The 23,812-nt window shown below is 40.8% G+C and overlaps 2 long non-coding RNA genes across 2 annotated transcripts in view; both read right to left on the minus strand.

The window, feature by feature from the left end:
- Nucleotides 1-1,230: 1,230 nt before the first annotated feature.
- LOC311585289 lies at nucleotides 1,231-10,621 on the minus strand. The gene is made up of 3 exons (XR_014775174.1): nucleotides 10,499-10,621; nucleotides 6,424-6,529; nucleotides 1,231-1,445 (listed from the first exon to the last, which is right to left on the minus strand). It is a non-coding gene; the product is annotated as an uncharacterized lncRNA (long non-coding RNA).
- A 394-nt stretch (nucleotides 10,622-11,015) lies between these two features.
- Nucleotides 11,016-23,812, minus strand: part of LOC311585293 — a 507,115-nt gene continuing 494,318 nt past the window's right edge. The window contains exons 2-3 of the long non-coding RNA XR_014775181.1: nucleotides 17,202-17,294; nucleotides 11,016-11,189 (exon numbers count right to left, since the gene is read on the minus strand). This is a non-coding gene — a long non-coding RNA (uncharacterized lncRNA). The remainder of the gene's footprint in view (nucleotides 11,190-17,201; nucleotides 17,295-23,812) is intronic.

A 23,812-nucleotide genomic window follows, 5' to 3' on the forward strand; every position in this document is an offset into this window, starting at 1 on the left:
TCAACCCCAGTTTTAAAATGAGAAAACTGAGCCGGTGAGATGGCTCAAAGTGTAAGGTACTTGGGGCCAAGTCTGACGGCCCGAATTAAATCTCCAGAATCTACAAGAGGATAGAGAGACGAGACTCCTGAAAGTTGTTCTCTGTGTACACACACACACACATACACACACACACACACACACACACACACACACACACACACTTTAAACATAAAAATTGGAAAATCAGGGCTCCCAAACATTAACCAATTTTCTAAAATCCACAAAGATAGCAAATTCAGGGGATTTTTTCAACTACAGCCTACATCTGTAATCTTTACATGCGTGCATTAGTTGTTAAAGTTTACTAGGGAGAGGACAGAAACTTCCAGGTGGGAGAGGGAGTTCACAAGGTCAGAAACCCAGTAATCACTGCAGAAGAATGAGGGTGAAAACTCTGGCAGTGCACCTGTTTTCCCCAGGAAAGGAGAGCTGGGGCTTGTCTGCATTACTAACCAGGGATGATAGGAAGAAAACTGCTCCAAACTAGTTCTCAGAGAAAAGGCCTCAGGTGCCATGTGGTCACTCCCCCTCATAAGAGGAAACAGAGTAGAATCCGCTGCTGAATATCCCAAAGGCAGAGCAGGAAAGGAATCTATGAAGAAAGGAGCGGTGTGACTCAAAGCACCAGGAGTTCATTCACCACCAGCCTACCATGCATCAGCAGGCCTCACCTCACACAAGGCATCACCTTCTAATTGCATCCAACAGTGTCAGGAGGATGGAGCCTCTGTTAGCCTTATTACCTGCTCCGCCCAGCTGTTATGCACATCTCTTGGGTAGCCTAGGTTGTTTATATGAATGTAGAAGGGCAGAAACATATGCAGCTTGACCGTAATTTTGGGAATAAAGGAAAGAGGGAATGAACCCCCTACACACACACACACACACACACACACACACACACACACACTCCTTACCAAGGCTTAATAGGAAAATGGAGAGAGATTCAGCAAATTGCATTAATTTAAATGTAAAAAGCGATGGACAAAAGATGATAGCAGTGTTGTGGGGCTCTTGAATTAATATAGAACCTTCCCTACATGAGAGGGTTTACAGAGATAGACTACCTTCCCTAGACATCTCTGGGCTAATGGATCAAGAAGAGAGAGACACTAATATGCCATTCTTAAGGAGGCTGAGCAACAGCAGGATTACAGACGCTCAGGCACCCTTTCAGGAAATCTTACCCAGATCCTGGGTTTCTACAGCCACCATCGATTCGCACTTTCTGAAGAAGGGGCTTTACTCGTTTACAATTCCCTTCTGCGGGTCAGCAGTCTCTTCCTCCACAAAAGTGGAAAGCTGCTCAAATGAAGTCTGAAATCCTGAGCCAGAGGAAAGGCAGGGCAGCATCCTCAGACACTTGGCTTTTCCCTCTGTTTATCCACTTCGCGTTCCTGGAGCTGATGAAAGAAGATACAGAAACAGATGTGCACAGGCATCCGAAGCCTTTGCTTGGAGTCTCCTTGCTTGTTGACTTTCAGGCTCTCCACCCTGAAATAAACATAACTGTGGAGCTATTATCCTAACGCTCCTCTAGGAATGGAAATGATCCAAGGATACCTTCTGTAGAGCCATTTAAGTTACACAGACTGTGTACCTTCTCACAGCCACACCTGCACAGGAAGAAAGCATTTGTACCCTTGCATTTGTTGGGCTGAAAATTCAGTTATCATTTTGTCTCCTACGCAAGTATTTCTTAAAGCCTAGAAGAAAAATAATTGCCTAGCAATCAACTTAAAGTCCTGGTTCTGACACAGAGCCTATAGTGTGATCCTGGGCATTGCACTTCCCTGAGCTTCAAGGTACCACTGAGCTGCCTATTCTCAGAACATACGGGGTATGCTAAGTTCCAGAGCACAGCATCTGATGTGCAATTCAGGTACGCAGGTGTTGGTTTTCAGGACATCTGTGTGTTTTTCTCCTCTGGTGGTGCCCATTGCTTTCCTCAGCTTGACTGTGAATGTGAAACAGCTTAAGGAAGTTGAAAGAGTAACACAAAGTACCTGTATGCCCAGCAAGTTTGTCTGTGTGTGTACATACTCCGTTTCTCTCCCTCCTGCATTCCTCTCTGCTGTGAAACACACACACACACACACACACACACACACACACACACACACACACACACACTAGGTCCCCTCCATGCAGGGTCCTTGTTAGGTGCATCAGTCTCCACTGGCCTCCTGGGTCCAGATTTTTTGGCTTTGTTGGTCTTCTTGTCTCCTCCTTGTCCATATATCCTCTGACTCCTTCCATACAAATCTGCCCAAAATTTGACTGTGAGACTCAGCTTCTGTTTCAATACCCTATTGGTAGAATCCTTCAGAGGACCTCCATGGTAGGCTTCTTTCCTGTTTTTTCTTTTCAACTGCTGCCAGTATTTTCTGAATGAGAATTAAGCATCCTCCCTAGGGTCCTCCTTTATACTTAGCTTCTTTGGGTCTGTGGATTATAATAGGGTTCTCTTATATGGCTAGTATCAGCTTACAAGTGACTATATACCATGTATGTCCTTCTGGGTCTGGATTACTTCATCCAGGGTGATCTTTTCCAGCTCCATCCCTTTGCCTGGAAATCTCATGACCCTGAGCATGCCCAACCTTGTCTATAGCTACTTTAAAAGAATAGTGTGTCATGGTTTAGGAATTGCTTTAGATGTTAAACAGCCCTTCAATTCATGTCCTCTGTCTTTCTCTCTCTGTCTCTCTGTCTCTCTGTCTTTGTCTGTCTCTCTCTCTCTCTCTCTCTCTCTCTCTCTCTCTCTCTCTCTCTCTCTCTCTCTCTCTCCCTCCCTCCCTCCCCCCTCCCTCCCTCCTCCCTCCCTCCCTCCCTTACTCTCACTCTGTGTGTGTGTCTGTCTGTCTGTCTGTCTGTATTTCTCTCTGTGTCTGTCTGACTATGTATATCTCTTTGCCTGTCTCTGTCTCTTTCTATGCTTCTTCCTCTTCTTTCTCCCCATATTTACTCTTCTATAATAATAGTATTTTTTAATCAAACCATTTATCTTTGAGGACATCTCAGCATCTTTCCTCGTGTTATTACTATACACTGTCTTTGGATGAATACTTTGCCTAGATACTTTTTCTTTGGAGCCATGGTCTCACACTTCATCCTAGACTACGTATCTCAGATAGCCTCAAATTCACAGCAGTCATCCCTCAGACTCCAAAGTACTGGGATTTCACAGGCATGCACTGATTTGCAGAACTATGCCTTGATCCTGGAATGGATTCGGATTAAGCCCCTTTGGTCAAACCTAGCTCACAACTGTGATTCTTTAATTTGTATTGTGTCACCTAAAAAGATCATGCTGTTAACTCACCCCACTGTCAGTAGCATTACATCCGTTGGGTTACAATATTACCTAGCAGACCTCTCTATTGTAGAATGCACTTCCCCTTTAATAACTAATCTGTAAGGTAATACATTTTCCTTTTGTGAGTATCCTGCTTCCAAACAGTTTGTCTAACAGCATTAGCCCTGTTGATGCTGATGCTCACCTGAATTAAAGGAGCATCTGCTCTGTGTGAGTTGAAAGGGTTCTTTTCAAATTCTGTCATTCTCCTCCATGTATTAACTAGCTTTATTCTGTACAAAAGTCGTGCCCAACCTGACATTTTGTTCACTCCACACACTGTAATGCATTATAGTCATTATTATTTGATCTTAAGATTTTCCCAAATGTGCTCAGCGACACCTCTTCAAACTGACTTTTCTGTCCCTCAGATAGAATCTCATTAGTCTCTAAGAACTTTCTTATTTTATGCCACAAACTCTCCATACTACCTTTTGCTGTCCCAACCCATATGGCATCAGCCATTTCTCAGAGATGTGCTGGCTATCTTTCCTGGGGAAAGATGCTTCTAATGGCCTGAGATCTCTCAGTGTACCCATTGTCATTGGAGTGCCCGCAGTTCAAAAGCAGCATTCACGCTGGGGTTTCTAACTTGAATTCAGATTATGGGAGTTTTTAAATTTTTACTTTCTCTTAGGAAAGAACTGAATATACTAACTTATTTACTTTATCCTATAATGTATTTCACAGATTTATTTCTAGGCTACCATTTTTGCTGCGACCAATAAACTACTTGATGAAATTGAAGATTTTGTCGCAGACATTTTCTCCTTAAAATATGTTTTACTAAATATGTACAAAGTTTTGAAATCATTGTCTCCCTTATGTCAATTTGATATAGATTTTCTTCTTTTATTCATGCTCAATCTCAAGTCAAACACACGTGGTTAAAATCAAAACTGGATTCTTAGCCGGGTCTCAGTCCATTACACACACACACACACACACACACACACACACACACACACTCATTCATACACACAACTGCTGGCAACCATTTTTATCCATTGCTACTTTATCTACTCTGTAACTTTGTTATACTGCCTGGAAACAACTAACATTGATCCATGAGCCATCTTAAAGCTGTAGGGAGCTTCATTTTGGTGATGTGCTAATGACTACCGAGGCGACTGCTATTGAAGAGCATTGGATGCTTCCACACCTTTGGTCTTGCAAGTAAAGCCACACTGAGTAACTGAGATTTTCATTGTGTTTCCTAAGGACCCTCCTCAAGATAGACTGAGACTCTCATCAGGCTAAATGCAGTTGTGCTGGATCCTGGTAAATTCCTCACACAGGACTTGTTCCTCTGCACTTGGCCAACTTCCATGCAAGAAAGCCTGTTTCTCCAGGGTCTTACCAACACATTAGACTGCAAACTGTCTGGATTGTTTACAGGTCATAGATGAGAAATAATATCTCAGGGAATTCTAGCAGGCATTACTCTCCTGGATGAGGTTAAAATCTTTTCATAGGTTTTCAGGCTCTTTGCCTTGCTTTTCCTATAAAATGTCTTTTATCTCTTTTGTTCTTTTATTCATCATGTTGTGGGTCTTTTGCCTAGGTAATATTGCTAGATAAATGTCAGGCCTTGTATACTTCATGACAAAAGCATTATCAAAAGAATAAAATGGCTGTTTCTTAATGGTCAGAGGTCCATTTTAGTACCTGCTGGCCCTGAACACACAAAGATTGCCCAGCTTCTGCCTACCTCCATAGCATTGAAATTAAAGGGTGCATAGGCATGCATCACCAAAAGAAATTCATTTTTCCATAGGAACTATGATCAGTTTAAATTTTCATTTTTATTACAATCAACTTAAAAATATGTAAAGCAAGAAAAAAACTGAGTGGAGTAGATACAGTCATAAAATCTGAGTGACAGATTTTATATCTCTCTTATTCTCTGGAGTTACAGAGTAAAATAGAGAAAGTTGTTAAAAGTAAAAATGGTTTAAATGATAATCTATACTTCATGTACTTGATATGAAAAACACAATAGCTATATTACATATAGTTTATTCTATAATATATATTTTTATATATAGTTTATTATATAATATATATAATGTTACAGATATGAGGACAAGTCATAGAGACTTTCCTTGACAAGGTTCCAAAGACCTCTGACTGCCCAGGATGATCTTTAGACATCCAGATCAGCTAGTGAGGCTTTGCTTGACAAAGTTCCAAAGATCTCCAGCTGATCACCACTGCCCTTAAATATTATGTATGGATCAGGTGTAATTTTGCCTAAAAACTATTTTTAAATCTACTTTTTTTGCCAAAAACTGTCTTTTTCTCTATTTTCACTATGACTATGAGTCCTAATGAAATTTACACTGGAACACTTTTTCCAACAGAGAATGTTAAAATAAGACATCTGGCTAAAGGCTTGAGGCAATGAGAAAGTCTTGGCTCTTTCTATTGTGAGCAACCAAGCAAAAACTGCTGGAAAAGAATGTAAGGACTTTAATATAACATTGTCTGGTTAGATATTGTTAGCTGTAGAAAAGTAAAATTTGAAAGTAATAGAGCGTGGGCTTGAAACATCATCCTGTACAGATATTGTACAATAGAGGATCGTGGCGGGGGGGGGGGGGGCTGGAGAAATGGCTCAGTGGTTAAGAGCACTGACTACTCATCCAGAGGTCATGAGTTCAAGTCTCAGCAGTCACATGGTAGCTCACAACCATCTATGATGTGATCTGATGCCCTCTTCAGGCCTGCAGGTGCACATGCAAGCAGAGCATTGTATACATAATAATAAATAAATAAATCTTTTTTTAATGCCAAAAAAATAAAAATAAAAATAAAGGACCCCTTGGCAGTTAGCCTAGGCTTGAATAGCACACCCGTTGGTTTGAGACTGGAAGTAAGTCAAGATTTTTCTGTATTAAGGACCTTTACTGTTAACCGATGTTTCTATGACAATCTTGTATACATAATGGCTTTAGCTCAGAGAAATTCATGATTAACTGTCCCAAGTATTGTTTAAAGAATAATAATCAAGTCAGGCTTACCATTGCTTGGATGTTGATTGATTTTTTGCTATATGCTTTATTGTAGGTTATAGAGAACTGTTTGTTGTAGTCTTCTTTCTTGGTTGATTTTTAAATGCTTTATTGACTGTAAAAGATAAGAAAATCATGATGTAATCTTTAATGAAAAAAACTGAACTTCATTTTAAATAAAGTACTAGGTTTGGCTCAAGGAGTAAAAAGGAGACACAAAATAAATAAATAAATAAATAAATAAATAAATAAATAAAGTTCTCCTGGCATAGAAGACCTTTCATTTTGGATTGCAATTTAAACCTAAGCCTTAGTATTTCTTTATTCTCCATTCATCAATCTCTCCTCAACAATTAGTTCCCTTTTGACTAATTGCTCCCCAACAGTCGGACTCTGGCTAGCTGTTCCCCACCTGCTCAATTTTCCCTACCACAGAACCACCAAGACTTTCTCCTCTCTGATCCCAAAGCTGGTCTACAGAAATATAATACACATATTCTTATGTGAAGCAGGCAAATAAACAGTTAGAAAATATTATAGAAATCATAGTGTTCCTGCCATGACATATATAACTACCTCCATGAAGACGCAGCTTCAGGTATACATGTGAATATACCAGTGCCATGTAAACAAATGATAATACTTGCTTCATTTTCATCTCAAAGAGAGGGTGGGAGACAGATGGGGTAATGAAGCCATGTGCTAGCTTGAATGAAAACGGCCCCAAAGGCCCATAAGGAGTGGCACTATTAGGAGGTGTGAACTTGTAGGTGTGGCATTATTACAGGAAGTACATCACTGGAAGTGGGCTTTAAAGTCTGAGATGCTCAAGGAAAGCCCAGTGTCTTACTCTCTCTTTCTGCTGCCTATAGATGTAGATGTAGAACTCCCAGCTCCTTCTCCAGCACCATGTCTCCCTACAAGCTGCCATTTTTCCTGCCATGGTGATAATGAACTAAACTTCTGAACTGTAAGCCAGCCCTAATTAAATGTTTTCCTTTATGGCCATGGCCATAGTGTCTCCTCACAGCAATGAAACCCTAACTAAAACCGGCCACATGGCTAGATGAAGACACCGAAATATCCAGCCTTTGGCTTGGGAGATTATTTCTATGAGACTTTGAACAAAATAAGTAATCGGACAAGTTGTATGTCAGGAGCCAGAGATTGCTGCTGATGCACTTCGGTCTGGCTCAGATTTAGAGAAGACAGCCTGACATAAAACTTCCACAGATGAAAGCTAATAAAAGGACAATAGCCATGGAAGTGAGAGGAATAGAGATTAACAAAGATAAAAATAGACATTAATGAAATAAAGTAATAACATAATGAAAACCGTTGAAATGATCGATGTAAAAGAAAAACTTGTTCTTAGAAAAGATCAATAACAGAAACAATTCTCTGGAGAATATGATCAAGAAAATAAGAAGAGAGTCAATACTGTGCCAGAATGGGTGTTAAATACACAGCGAATCAGATTTTGACTTATGGAAATACTGTTCAGTTTAGGCTGTAGCATACTACACTACCACATAAAGCAAAAGTAAAATTTTCTGAGGTCAATAAACTTATATTTAGCCCTGTTACCTCAAATCTATTTCCCAGGGCTTTCAAAACTTTGACTGTACCATGCTGCGTATTTTTTCTAGGCCTCAGTGTTTACTTCAGTCTTCCTTCCACCTGGGTAATGGGACAGAGACTGCTGGACTTTCCGATTACTGAAACGTTTGGTTTACATCAGAAGGAACGATGAGTAGGTTGGGGAAATATCTTAGAAATTCTGAGTGTTTTTCCTGACCACACTTCTTTTCTCTTGTTTACGATGTAAATAGGAAGTTAGAATCATAATTCTTTTACTTCTGCCCATTAAGATACACAATTAAAAATCATCTTAATGAATAGATATTAATATCTGGCAATGACTGCTCTGACCTCCTGTCTAACCAGCCCCATTTATGTCTTGTTTGATGAAAGTTCTCTGCATCTGCAAAGCAAAAGGGCAAACTGATTTATGAACAAGACTTGTTGTCACAGCAGCAGATTTGTATAATGAGAAATATATTAAATCTAATGAAGGGAGAGCGTGCCTACTAAGGCAGTAAGTCTGTGTTGTGATTAAGTGATCCGAGATCCCTCAATGGATTAATTTAGACAGTGTATCAGGGTTTGGAGCTGCGGCCAGAGCCTTTTGGTCTCATGACAAATGCTAAGTAATGCCTCACATTGTGCATATGTATTGGGTGTGTAAGGTGTGATGATGAAGTACGGTGTCACAAGACGGATCCCAGAGACACCTATGTGCTACTGCTAGAGAACCGGATAGATCTATCAACAGTGTCATCTTTTAATATCTGCTTACGGGAAAGCGTTTACTATAAGAGAGCCACACACTTCTACCTTTTAAACCAAGCCCAGCTTGCTGCGTATGATAAACACTAAACGCAGCCCACGTTAATTCCCTCTCCAATCCTCAGCAGGCCTGAAGTCAGACACATGACAATCAATCACAAGCTCCAATTTTTTAAAAGTAGGAAAGTGTTACCTATTATTTAATTGTCTTCCTTTGCAAGCCCATACAATAGGCAATGTCATTTACTGGGTTTGAAAGCAACAGCGAACCTGTCAGGACTCAGCAGTTACCTTTCTTCCATTTGGAGCAAGTCCAGTTGCTAGTTGCTTCTTACCTTTGTGACTACAGAAAGCAAAGCTCTACCCACAGTTAGAGAGCATGGCACACTAAAAATAGCACAATCCCAACACAAGTGTGCACCACCCACACGGGACAGAAGAAAACAGCTGTCGTTTAAGCCCTTAGAGTCACATGGAATGAATATACAGCAATCTAAGTGCCCACAGGCAATAGATTGAAAATTTCTATCATTTCCCCCCCATTCTTTTATTCTCTTCCACAGGGGTCAACTAAGAGAAAAAGCACTAAGAGTTAAGAAGTAGAAGAAAACAGCCATTTGTGTGGTATCCAGCTGCCTTAATCAAGAGAAATAGGGGCCCCTGTCCTCACAAATCCCCTCTGATGACTCAAGAGAAATAATAATATAATTATAGACTCCTATTTGCAATAACCAGGAGGAAAGAATGTGAGACCTCTGTCTGAAACCCATGACAAGACCCTCTGTCTTACAGACATTGCTCTACCTGGGCTCTCTCATTTATTCCAAAAGCTTTTGTGTTGCAGGCTTATTCCTTGGAGCTTTGCTATTGCAGTCTTTAGGAGGAAGGACCTGGTGGAAGATTTTCATCATTAGGAGTGTTCCCATGAAGTCTTGGATCATAGAAACTGGGTTTCTTCCTCTTTGTTTTCTTTGTTCCTGTCCTGGCTAGGAAATGACTGGTCTTACTCTGTCCCCTGTTTCTGCAACAATGATCTGCCTTTGCTATAGCCTAAAGCAACAGGGCCAAAGGACTGCAAGCTTTGGAACTATGAGCCAAAGTAAGCCTCGTCTCTGTATAAGTTGTGTCCTGGCCACTGTTTTATTGCTGTGAAGAGACACCATGACCAGAGTAACTCATATAAAAACAATAGATGAATAAATATTTGGAAGTCATTTTATTGGGGCAGGCTTACAGCTTCAGAGGGTAGTTCATTATCATGGCAAGGAACATGGTGGCAAGCAGGCAGAAGACATGGTATTGGAGAAATGGTTGAGTTTTACATCCTGATCCATCGGCAGAGAGAAAGAAACACTGGACCTGGCACGCACTTTAGTACCCTCAAAGCCCACCCCCAGTGACACACTTCCTCCAAGAAGGTCACAGCTCCTAATCCTTCTAATCCTATCAGAGTTCCATACCCTGCTGACAAAGCTTTCAACTGCATGAGCCTGTGTGGGCCTTTCTACACATGGTTGTCTCAGCTGTTTATTATGGCAGCAGAAAGTCATCTCTCTCACACACCCACTTCAATCAGGAGTCAAGTAAGCTAGGACTCAGGTCCTTTGTATAATCCTATTTTCTGTTCCTTAAAGAATAAAGATACCTATTAATTTTTATAATTTTTGATACAGTGACCTTGGGGTAAGAAAACAAATCTAACCTGCTTTTTATGTATTAATAATCTCTCACTGACCTTGAAAGCAGCTATTTCTATATATAAAGAAGCCTGTTCTTGTTGTTGTTGTTGTTGTTGTTGTTGTTGTTGTTGCTGTGGTTGTTGCTGTGGTTGTTGTTATTGTTGATGATGATGATGATGATGATGATGTTTCCTTTTTTGGTGCAGGATATGGCCAAGAAGGAAAGGCAAATGAGGAAATAGAAGCAGAAAAAAAAAGATACATTCTTCTACATAAGCAAATTATAATAAACTGAGACATGGGGCAGATTCTACCAGTGAACACTGAGACTGCAGGCACCGAGTGTGAAGGCTGTGTGTGGAGAAAGAGAAGAAGCATGGGGAGAGGCAGATCATACCTGGCTTAGAATGGCTTTAAACAGAAGGGCTTCAGAAACGCTGAGCCCAAAGCAATTACTCCCAGGTGTTCTATGCACCCCTCTGGCCAGACTTCTCAGATGGCCAGCTGCTTACCAAGAAAAGCTTTTGAGAAGATATTGCTTGATACAAACAGAAATCCCCATACTCACATGGTTCTCATCACCCCAGGTGCCTTAGTTGCTTTCCTATCGCTGGGAGGATGGATCATAACCAAGCAATGGGGCTCACAGATGAAGAGGGTTAGAGTCCACAGCCATCGTGGCGGGGAGCACGGCAGCACTCAGGCAGGCACAGGGCTGGAGTAGGAGATGAGAGCCTCCATCCTCATCTGAAAGCAGGAGGTAGAAGGAAGCCTTTGAAGCCTCAAAACCCGCCTTCCAGTGACACACACCTCCTCCAACAAGGGCCTACCTCAAAAATCCCTCCCAAATAGTTTCACCAACTAGGGACCAAGCATTCAAATATATGAGCCTATAGGGGGCCATTATCATTCAAACCACTGCATCAGGAAACAGCAAGTCCACATCCAAATGTTGCTAAAAGCAAGATGGACAGTGGGTGCTCAAAAGGAAAGGAAAAAACAAAACAATGCCAGGAACATGGTCCCAAGGATTCCTAAGCTTCTACAGCCTGTCATGGTTAACAGGACAACTTACCCAGCACCTGCTATGTGCACCAGGCATTCTCCGTACATTACAGACTTGGACTCACTCATTCTTCACTGTAAACTTAGATAGACACTGACACTATCCTCACACTGTTCGTGAAGAAATATAAGAAGTAGACAGTTCCTGCAAACATACACAACACTTGGTCGGAGACCAAAACACAGATCCTGAGCTCCTGAGCCTATACTTTTAAATATTTGTATTTACTATCTATATATTTACCTATGTAGATATAGATGTGAAGGAGACAGGGGAACATAGGCTGAAAAAAAACTGATATGCATAGATTACTACACAGATAGGAGTGAAATTTAGATGTGGGAATAGAGATAAAATAAGATATAGATATTGATACAGAAACATAGACATAGATCTTGATAAGCTACTAGAGGAAAAATGTGTATATGAAAGTCAGGATAAAACTATTCAAATGCAGAGAAATGAACAAAGTGACCTCTGCTTCTTCCTTCAAAAAGTTATTTTATATTTGGGACACTGTGGGTATTTTTCATTTTATGGAAATGAGGAAGTAAGTGATGTTGTGTCAGTCCTAGTGTCTAATAAAGTCTGTAGTTGGTAGAATATGAAGATAAACAGTGACCAGGAATGCTGGCCATGAGGAAGTAAAGGTGACTTGTCACTGTCGTGTAATCTAGAAAACAGGATGGTTCAAAAAACAAAACAAAACAAAAAAATTGGTTTCAGATCCTGAACACAGGCAGCACCAGCTGCCAACCCCTCAGAGAAGAAACGAAATAAAGTTTTTGAAACCTTTCTCCCAAAAAGACACTTTTCAGCCTCAGGAGCCCAGACAAGTGTAGCAACTTCATGGGGCTGAGGAGATAAGAGTTCAGCCAAACTGAGGTCCGTGAAAACTGTGGAACATGGCAGTGTCGAGCAAGAAGTGGCACTGAGTCAGAGAACCAGAAAACTGAGTGAGGCTCCTTACAGGACAGCTGCTAATACTACAATACTAGGGTGTATGGGTGTGTGTGTGTGTGTGTGTGTGTGTGTGTGTGTGTGTGTGTGTGTGTGTGTGTGTGTGTGTTCATGGCACAGAACTCTACAAGTTGTCCTTGAACACTCAACATCATTAAAGTCCTGACTTGGGCCACAGTGTGTCTGGTGGGGTGAAACTAGCTGCTGAGAATCTACTGCAGCCCTTAAGAAAACTTACAAGGTACCAAATGTAACAAGGCAGCAAGAAAATCTTTCCTGCCAACCAGGTCAAGCATAGGGCATTCAAAGAAAGGCAAGAATTCATATTTTCAAAGTCATAAAAATATCAGCATCCAATAAAATATACTCTAAACACAAAAAAAGACAAAGGAATTTTGATCCATAGCTATAATAAAGACTAATAATAAAACAGACCTAGAAATAACAGTAGTAATAAAATTAATATACAAGAACTTTAAGACAGTACAAATTAGTAAAAGTCACTGGATTCCTACTTAAAGCGGTTTCATTTTACTGAATGTCAACATTTTAGCATGTGAGATGTCTTGTTTTGACTTGAATTTCATCAATGGTCTGACTGGTAAGGATTAGCTCTGTCTCTACAGGAAGAACACAGAAGGGGTTCTCCCGGCACTCAGGGACGGAGGGGTGACACTCAGGGATGGAGGGGTGACACTCAGGGATGGAGGGGTGACACTCAGGGATGGAGGGGTGACATGGGGAAATGATCCTGAATCATTGTGTACATTAAGGCGACATAAGCACTGCCGTGTTCTTTTTTAACCTCACAAACTTTTTGCTGAGAATTTCATACATAAGCATCGTATTGACACTATGGCCATCCCTATCTCTTCTAGCAAATGCTCTCATGTCTCTCCTACTCCGTTCCAACCGCATAACCTCTTCTTTAACTATTCACACACACACACACACACACACATGCACAAAGACACACACAGACAGACACACATACACAGAGACATACACACAGACAGACAGACACACACACACAGACAGACACACACACATACACACATGCACAAAGACACACACAGACAGACACACAGACACATACAAAGAGACATACACACAGACAGACAGACACACACAGACAGACACACATACACACATGCACAAAGACACACACAGACAGACAGACACACACACACACACACACATACACACATGTACAAAGACACACACAGACAGACACACACACACACACATACACAGAGACATACACACAGACAGACAGACAGACACACACACACAGACATACACACAGACAAACACACACATACACGGACACACACAGAGAGACACACAAACACACAGACACACACACACACACACACACACACACACACGGCCTAAGTATGTTTGGCATTGCTTCCGTGTGAATTTATTTTGGCTAACTACTTGGGATTTGTTAACTAGTCAGGGACTCATCTCTGGAGGAAGCTGAGTTTTTTCCTCTCAGGAGCCATTAATTGCATATAGCTCTTCAACTACAGTTAGGGCATTGTGAAATTTCCTCCATCTATGTTTGTTATCACATTCTTACACCAAAAACATATATTCTTTTTGCCATCTCAGCAAAGGCAAACCAAGGCTTTTTCAACATTTTTTTTGTTTCTTTTTGTGAATAAATGCATTTTGGGGATAACGGGTCCATTTTATTCTTCTTTGTTTCATGCCTACCTATAGGAAACATCCTGCTCTGTGTTGTGTTTTAAGCACTGCTCCTGCTATCTTTGAAGGGCACGATGGCATTGATTGAGCATTTAACCTCTTTGCTCTTTAGTTCCCTGTGGAAGAATGGGAGTAAAGGTTTAAGCATCTTCTGGTTGTCTGGGGCCTTTTCAGGCACAGGAAGATGTTTCCAGTTCACTTTAGAGTCATACAATGGGGGCCAGGAAGATGGCTCAGCTGGGAAAGCACTTGCTGTACAGTGTGGGGTCAGGGTACTGATATCTAGTGACCATGTGAATGCTTGGCAAATGTGGCAGCCCAGCTGTAAACCCAGTGCTCAGGAGGCAGAGACAGGATCCCATAAACGATCTGTCTAAACGATGACCAAACTGGTGATCTCTGTGTTCACTGGGAAGACTCTGCCTCAACATATGAAATGGAGAGTGAAATCTAGTGTTAACCCCTGACTGACACAGACATATGTATATATACCCACACAACTGTATGTGTGTGTATATATGTAGATATATATATATATATATATATATATATATATATATATATATATATATATACTACAAACATACACATCCTCACAAATGTGTTCAGAAAAAAATACAATACACACATTCTGTATGTATATTCAAATTGATCAATGGAAGAAACAATTACAGATAAACTAATAAACAATAAATGTGAAAAAAAATCAAATAAAACATTGAAAGTGGTTGATGCCAGTGGAAGAACTAGTAAATGGGAGGGTATTTATTCATTAAGAATATTCCCTCATTGTACAAAAAGTAGGAGGTGGGTAAGATGGGAGAGATGAAGAGGAGGAGAAAGACAGGAAGAAAGGAAGAGAAGGGAGAAGTACATCCTGCTGTGCTGAAAGCCTTTGCATTGTGTGCACAGTTCTCCCTGTAAACAGTGGCCTCAGGCGCTGTGTGATGAGATAAAACATCCTCTATTTTCCTGGAGGAGACTTACCTGTCAAAACTCAAATTACGAAGTCATTGAGAGCTATCCCTGAGCTTTTACTGCTGGCATCTCAAGAAGTACATTATCCCTTCCCTACAGATACAGCAAATGCCCACCTCTCTGACTGCACTCCCCGAGGAAGACTGACTGGACACGCCGCATGTGTGGCTGACACAACCAAATCTTTATGCCTCACAGGCAATGTCAGCCAAGCCATCTCAGAGTGGAGACAGACAGACAACGCTCAGGAGCCACCACAAATCACATTCATACCTCGCTCATCCTACTTCCAATTACCAGGGTTCTTTTAGGGTCTCAGACTAGACCCCTCACCAGGTATCAACCTAAAGAAAAGCCCCCTTCAACAATACTCCTGTCCATGGACAGTCTGGAAAAACAAAGGCCGGGGAAGCCAAACAGTGATAAACTTAATTAAATTTTTAATGAAAACAGGGGCAGCATGCAGTGATTCCTCTCTATAACTGAGACTAATATTCCAATTAGCCTAATTCAGCCCCTGGTGCTCCCAACACAGTTAAAGGTTTAACCCATATTTCTTCCTTCTTGTCAAAAATAGATCTCCATCATCTTGGAAGCTGGATTTGGCACTGAGGATAGCAGTTCTTGGGCTCTTCTCTGAGTCTTTGTATGTGGCTGGCGTCTGCCTAGAGCTTTCCATATGGGGAGGTGGGGTGAGTGTTCTCTCCTTTCCCTTTCCTGAGACAATAAGAATTTTCTGCATTTCTCAGAAGCCCCATTTCACAGCCCTTTAACTTTGTCTTATCTCCCACTTGCAAATTAATTTTCCTCAAAACTTAAAAATAAAATAAATAACAACAAAAAAGTGGGTCTTTTTTTTTTTCATATTGCCCTATAACAGGTATAAACCATCTCTGATTTTCACCACAAAGGGACCAGGTTTAATCAACAGAAATGACCGGTCTGCTCTTGGCATACACTAGACAGAAGTCAGCCTGCTGGCTGGCACCAAGCGGAACAGAGTGAGGCAGGAGGAGAGGCAGAGCCAGGCTAGGCTGTCTGTGGCACACTTTCTCTACTTACTCCCTGCAGAAATTTCTCCCCGTTTCTAAGCCCATGTTATTCTCGTGTGTAAGATAGGAATAACCACAAGTTTCTCTGCTTCTGCCTATGCATCAGCCAAAGCAAAACAGCTACTTTGAGTTGCGTATCATCATGTGCAGCACAGTAAAACGCACCTCACCTATCTTACTTCTCTGCATCTTCTCAAAGCCTCTTTGAGAAAGGGAAATCACAGCTCATAGGAAGAAAACGCTTTGCCTAAGTTCTCAAGCGGAGCCAGGAGAACTCCAGGCCGACAACCATATCTGTTCTTCCTTTGACCAAGACCCTATGATGTGTTCACTTCTAAGAAAGGCCAAAGCTGCAGGCTGCAGATGGCAGACTACGTCTAAAAGCTATTTCATTATCTCCCTTTAAATACATTTACTTGAAATGATCATTCAGGAAAGGAAAAGGTGTCACAAATAAGTCTTCGTCACTCTACGTTAATGAACACATAAAAGTCATTTGTAATGAGCACATTGTTTATATGTCAATGGGATTATGAAGTGCTTGAAAATAGTTTGTTTTCTTAATTAGATTAAACAGGCTTCCTACAATCTCCCCGACTTTATTGATTTACTTAATGAACCTTTTTTTCATAGATAGTGCAAACGTAAATTTTAGCTGGGCCTGGGAACAAATTATCTTAAATTCTGAATCAGTGGGACCTTAATTAATGAGGCTTTACTCTATATTACTGGTGAGGCACAGACATTTGTTTTGTGCAAACAGACATAATGAGGACAACCCTCCACATGCGCTGGTAGAAGATGGCCTCGCCTGGGTCACTAGAGAAGGAGCTGCTTTCCACCCACTTCAACTCAGGTCGAATAAGGTGGCAGCTGCTTTGTCATGCGGGAGCTCAGTCAGGCGGAGCATACCTGAAGTGAGACACACTGTAAGGAATAAGGCCCCACAGAAAGAAGATGCTCAAGTGTGAAAACACTGAGAGTCCTAACCTGGCAGCCGCGATCTCTAGGCTGGAGGCATCACGAAGAGGAATGCACTGCAGCCTCCATCACTGGTGCTAGCAGTAATGGGCAATGTCCTTCCTAGGAAGCTTTGGCCTCCTATAGTGAATGTAAAAGGACAGTGGGTTGCAGCAACAAGTGAGTTCAAGGCAAGCCATGATTGGAAAACATTTTCCGGGGAGAGATAGAATGGGCATGAATTCAGATGAGAGGGGAGGTGGGGAGGATCAGGGGGAAGTGGAGGGAGGAGAAATTGTAATCAGAATATATTGTGTGAAAATGCTCTATTTTCAGTAAAAGAACATATAGGAGATAAAAGGTGATTCCAACATGGAAGTTTAAGAGATCACAACAACATATGGCATAAGGTGGCATATTTCTATACATAGACATGAGCTACCATTACCACCCTTTGGCATAAGACTTTTAAAAATGTTTAATAAAAAGCAATAGGAGGTACACATAGGAACTGACATACAATCCTACCATTTAGGCTTACATCATCACTTGGCTGGTAATCACTTAAATGAGACCAGAAAAGCAACTTACCCTCTTAAAGCCATCTCCCCCATGTGTAAAATACTGATACTAAAAATAGAGTTGTACTTCATAAAGTTGTCATAAGAGTTAAATTATGTTAACAAAATGCTTAGCCAAGTGCTTGGTACACAATGCTCGTAAATGCCAGCTATTGTTATTATTTATGCTTCTTGGAACTCTTTCGCATTCCTAACTTCATCTGAAGTAAGGAAGCCTGGTACCAGACTCAGCATACAAATACAAGAGCATGCCAAAGAACACATCAACATTCTCTTGGTGTAGTCTCACCATCTTCCAATCTTCCAACAAGACACAGTCCACATAGAGCTGATGGGCCAGTGGACCATGCCAGTGACCATTTGATATCTTCTCTATCCATGAGGAAAAGAACAGAGAGGACACAATTTGTTGACCTTTAAAAGATTTCAATGTGAGCATCACCATAACCTGCGTGCTTGGCTATCTCTTGGCACGCAGGCAACCACAGGGATCCAGCCTGGGTTAGCCTTCATGAATTCTGTGTCCCTGCCTTCTCTTTATTTATAACTTAGCAGGACTTAGAATAGGTCCCTTAGGCGTGTCTACTGACACAAAATAACTGACTAATGTTTACCTATTTTAAAGTAAGCATAGGCTGTCTCACTGAGTACTGTCTACTCATTGAGGTCTAAAACTTTGACTTCTACTCCCTTTGTTTTCCCTAGAGCTGCTAGTGGTATGTGAACTAAAAACTACCCAGTAAGCACACATTGGTTCATTAAGAGAAACACTTCACTATCCCAAGCACAAACATCATCTCATTGGGTTAAGGGCATCTGTAAGCCTTCATTTACCAGTCTTTAGCTTCATGTAATTTGCGTATGTGATTAAGAATTTTACGGAAGTCTTCATCTGAGAAGCCTCTATTTGCAGTAGATGGCAATTAACACAGAGACCTCCAACTGACAAATTTGCACTGCAGGATGCTCGGCCCTAAATGGAAAGTGTAGTCCACACCCCCTCCTCCCAAGGCCCAGGGAACATAGCAGAAGATGGGACCAAAAAAATATTAGAGCCAGAGGTGAAGAGTGGCTACAAGATACTCCTTCTGGACACTGCAGGGAAATGAAACATGCAAACTGACAGCAGTAGTGACGGCATGCACAAAACCTCCACAAGCCCATGTCAGAATAAATCCCAGCACAGAGATGGCAGGCGGACACACACAGTCCCATCCCTTACTATGGAACTGCTAAAAACGATTAGGTGGTGGGAGAAGGGACAGTTTTCTCTAAGAGTGTAGACCCTGGCAAATTGACCACACACCAACAGAAGGCTATAAATCCAGGAAAATTTGAGCCATACAAATTGGACTGAAAGGGTGAAAAGAAAAATAAACACAAAGTTGGGTGGATAGATAAAGTCTGTGGATCTGGGAAGAGTTGAGGAATGGGAGTGAGTCTGATTAAAACATGAAAAAAAAATCACAAAAACTAATACAATTTTTAAAACAATAATTCTCACCAAGGAAACATGTCTTTGCAACACATGAAGACCACTCCTGAAAACCACAACCAATCAAGATGCAGACTCATGAAGCCCAGTCCCAGTAACATATCTACAAAACACTTAAGCACCTCAAACTCAGTGACCATTGCAAAGGACGGGGCAAAAACATGAAAAGAGCCACAGGAGAAACACAGTTATGGTGAGACTGTGGTTACTGGTAACATGAGAAGGTCACCACCATGACCACCCAAAGGTGAGCCAAACATGACACCAACAGACGTGCCAAACTAGACAGAGAAAAGTCTATGAGGCCCAGCACTATACAAAGAACTACAGGCAACTGGGGGAAACTGGAAGAAAGTCTTCCCCGAGGAAGAACACACCAACTGGTTGCCTAGTACCAAATGGTCCATCCTGAAAACATACATTTAAACAACACTATACAGATGTATTAAGTAATATTTAGAAGTACATATGTGTATATATGTATATGTATATACACATACATATATATAAATGCATATATATATATATATGTAATAACAGTGAAAAATGATGCCATGAATTTGAAGGCATTCAGGGAGGGATATATCAGATGTCTGGAGGTAGGAAATGGAAGGAAAAGTCCTGTAATTAAATTACAATCTAAAAAAAAAACATGATAACAAGGCTTTTAAAATTATACTGCTAAATTTTGGACTTTAAATATGTAAAAATAAAAGATAACTATTTTTATGGGAGCAAGGAGGAAAATCCCATGTGTTTTCCATTGTCTTCCTACCCCTCTCTACTGAAGAATAACTTACTGGGGAAGAATGCGTATCAGCTGGGGACATAGTGAATTTATTATTTTTCTCATTTGCTGTAGACTATATTAGAAAGTCTGGCATCAAAAAGAATATCAAATAAAATTGCATGTGACAGTTGAGATGTTTAAAAGAGTCATTTGGCAACTTCTCTTACCTGCCTGTTGTCAGTGTAAACTTGGTTTGGCAAGTTGAAAAGTTATACCAAACAAACGCTATCTCTGGCAATTAGATGCTTTTAAATAAGCTAATATAATCAATTATGTCTTTTAATTTTCCAGAGAGCACTTACAGGGCTTAATTTTCTGCTCTTACACCTTCCAAATTATCTCCAGGTGATGTTTGGAATTTAATAGGAAAATGTAGTACAGTTGTGCTGATGTTATCTGTGCTGAATCCTTCATGCACACATCTTCCCACACCAAATCCTGCAGACCCCAGATGCAGAAGTGAAATGCTCATACAGAAACCAAGAAAGTCATAAGGCAATTGCTTCATTTTCCTATGTTACAGCATGCATATCATCCCCTGCTAGCTTGCCCTCAAAATCGTATAAAATTGCTTTCGGTAATGATAGATTGCAAGTACATAAAAATATTCCACATAGGAAATATATAATACAAAGATAACTACTTCAAGAAATAAATAGGAAACACGGACTGATAGCACTTGTAAGGCAGTTCATAGTAGAAAAATAGAACATAAGATTTTAGTAGCATAATGCAGGTATGCTGCCTTATATGGTGGGTTTGACTGAATATTTCCCTAAAGTACTAATAATAAATATTATAGTATTTAAACTGCTGCAATAGTTCAGCAGGTAACATGGAATACAGATAAAAGGCAACTGTCTCCATGCAAAAGAAGAACCACTTCTGAGCAAGACAAGGTCCCCAAGCAGATCTTTGAATATCTGGGAAATATAAACGTGCTCTGGTTGGTTTTCACTGTCAATTTAGAACAACCTAGAATCTCCTGGGAAAAGAGTTTTAATTGAAGAATCATGTAGATAAGTGTGGCCCGGGAGCATGTCTATGAGGGATTACCTTGACTTTTATTTAATGTAGGAGGGCCCCCCAGCACAGTGCCAGCATCTCCATTCCCTGGGGATGGTGCTTAACATGAACTGTAGTGTCTGCAAAGAGAAAGCTATTTCTGGAGATACTAGTAGCATATATGAAGCAAAACTGCTATAAAAGGAAAATAAACTATGCATGATAGTACACACCTATAATTCTGGCACTCAGCAAGAGGCTGAAGAAGGAAGATGGAAAGTTATCAGCCTTCCTGAGCTACACTTGAGCTCCAGACCTGACTTGGGCTGCATATCAATACCTTGTCTCTTAAAACCAAAAGCTAAAAGAAAAAAAATCACTTTTCCTACCAAACATGATCATCACTGTGGTATATATCAATCATTTTATTGCTGTTAAAGATACTTGGGACCTTGTCTTAGTTTTATTGCTGTGAAGAGACACCATGACCACAGAAACTCTTATAAAGACAAACATTCCTTTGGGACTTGTTCACAGTTTCAGAGGTTTGGTCCATTACCATCACGGTGGGAAGCATGGCAGCATGCAGGCAGACATGATGCTGGAGACAGAGCTGAGAGGTCTAGTTCTGAACAGCAGGCAGCAGGAAGAGAATGTCACAGTGGGAGTGGCGTGAGCTTCTGAGACCTCAAAGCCCACCCTCAGTGACACACTTTCACCAAAAATGTCACACCTAACTCCAACAAGTTCACACCTCCTAATAGTGCAACTCCCTATGGGCCTACAGGGGCCATTACTATTCAAACCACCATCGACCTACTTCATAGGTGCCTCCTTTCACTTAATAAGGTATTATTCTACTCCTCCAGCCTTAGAAAACTTCACTGAGGACATTATTTTTAATGACCACCCACTATTCTGAATACAGATGCATCATAATTTATTTAAGCAACCCACTGATCTGACATTTAGGGTGTTTTTATTGTTGGCTTTTATAACAATGCTGTGATAACAATCATCAGGCATAAATCTTTGACACACACCCCCTGACTACTCCCTGGAGATAAATTCCCAGACATGGGATTACTGGGTCAAAAAAAAAAAAAATGAATGTACTGAAGGTCTTTCTAATGTATTTGCCCATTTACCCTCCAAGAGGCTTCTGCCAGATTACAGGCCCATGATCCATAAAAAAGGGTGACCAAGAATGCTAAATAAAAAAACTTCCAGGCCCTTACTAAAACACAGATGCATTATTTTAAATGGCAGGGCACCCCAAAAGCCTATTGCTTTCTCATGGGAAATTAATTGTAAGAGGTAGTGTAGGAGACAATATAGGATACTTTGATTCATGTAAATTCTATTACTGTGTCTCATATTTCAAACATTTATAATAGGGAGTTATCAAACCTATTGTTTTAGGCATGAAATTCTAAAACTTCATTCACCTAAGATTTGGGTGTAAGCAGGGTGGTGGTAGAGCATATCTTTAATGCCAACACTGGGAAGCAGAGGCAGGTGGATCTTTGTAAGTTCAAGGACAGACTGGTCCACAAAACAAGTGAGAACAGTCAAGGCTACACAAAGAAACCCTGTCTTGTAAAAACAAAACAAAACACATACACACACACACACACACACACACACACAAGATTTGGGTGTAGATTTGCTATTTTGTGGGTCATCTTTTATCCTACCATTTATCCCACCAGTTTTACCCCTAACACTAGATAGGAGAGAAACAAGGATAGAGGAGAGAGAGGAATTAGGAAAACCTGTGAATCTAATTTCTTTCCCTTTGTTGCAGGCAAACTGCAGCCAACCTTCCTAAAAACCAACACCACCAGCTGTAAAAGTATCCTATATTCATTTGATTTTATTGTTGTCTCCGAGGTTTGCTGCCTCCTTCTTCTAACAGAGGTCTGATCCTGGAAGCTTCTAGACTCCAAACAACCTAATCGATGCCTAAAATGTTTTCAGCCTCTGAGACCTACGACTGAACAAACTTATCCTTTCTAGTTCTTTCTGAGCTCTGGCAGGCTCAAACTCGTCTCCAAGCTGACTGACTAAAACTGGCTTCTCTCAGTTTCTCACTGAATAGCTCTGCTTGACCTTGAACTAACTCTACCAATCTGTTCTACTGGCTCATTCTCATGCTCTGGCTCCTTCTGTCTTCACCTGAGTCTAGATTGTTCTCTCTTCAACCACTCTCTGTAAAATATTCCTGGTGAAAACTGCCTCTGAATTCCATGAACTGAACTGCCACAAACTCAACTCCACTGAGGTGCCTCTCACCTCACTGACTCAACCAAATTGCCTGAACAGAGATCCAATGTGTCTTTCTCCTAAGAGCTGAGATTAAAGCCATGTGCCACACACCATGGGTCTAAGCTTTTTTTTTTTTTTTGTCTTTTTATTTATTTATTTATTCGTATTACATCTTGGTTGTTAGCCCTTCCCCTGTTTCCTCCTATTCTTCCCTCCCTCCCACTTCCCCCCTTCTCCCCTCCCCTATGTCTGTGATTGAGGGAGACCTCCTCCCTCTATATATGCTCTTAGGATATCGAGTCTCTTTTTCTAAGCTTTTCTTTACCTGAAACTTGCTCTAGCCAGGCTAGGCTTGAACTCAGAGATCCGCTTTCTTGTCTCCTAGTATTTAAAAAGCATCTGTATATATTCCAGAGAGAGTAACCATGTTGCTGATTAAAATTTCTCTACAACCAACTCCTTGGGGCAGGGGTCCTCACATTTATGTACCTTCTGAGAAGTT

This window comes from Acomys minous (assembly GCF_964271855.1).
Source record: "Acomys minous genome assembly, chromosome: 15".
NCBI classification, from domain to species: domain Eukaryota; kingdom Metazoa; phylum Chordata; class Mammalia; order Rodentia; family Muridae; genus Acomys; species Acomys minous.